Source organism: Vombatus ursinus, unplaced genomic scaffold (genome assembly GCF_900497805.2).
Source record: "Vombatus ursinus unplaced genomic scaffold, bare-nosed wombat genome assembly UNPS02014799.1, whole genome shotgun sequence".
Classification (NCBI taxonomy): domain Eukaryota; kingdom Metazoa; phylum Chordata; class Mammalia; order Diprotodontia; family Vombatidae; genus Vombatus; species Vombatus ursinus.
The window spans coordinates 33,733,328-33,733,766 of NW_020954577.1; positions in this window are offsets into that span (position 1 = coordinate 33,733,328).

The following is a 439-nucleotide window of genomic DNA, read 5'->3' on the forward strand; positions in this document are numbered from 1 at the left end:
GAAGGAAGGAAGGAAGGAAGGAAGGAAGGAAGGAAGGAAGGAAGGAATCCACTCAAAAACCAGAAGTCATCAAATAAGACTTCTGAGCTCTAAAGCTAACTCCTAATTTTCAACTAGCTTTAATTATTAAATTGTAGTAGCTTTTATCAAAGATCCCATTTCATTTTAATTTTCATTATGTGTATCTGCATATACATCATATTCCTCCCATCCTCATTCCCCACAGAATATAAGCTTCTTAAGGGAAAGAGCTGTGTCATTTTCTTAAAAATCTTCACATCCCATTACCTAGCACAGTACCTCATGAATCACAGGTGCAGACATATTTTAGATGCTCAATATACATTTGTTCAATTGACTCCTATCATCCAACATAGTCTGTTACCAACAAAGTCAGAAAGAGAACCTGTATCTTGCTCATTTTTCCGAGTCCCTCATG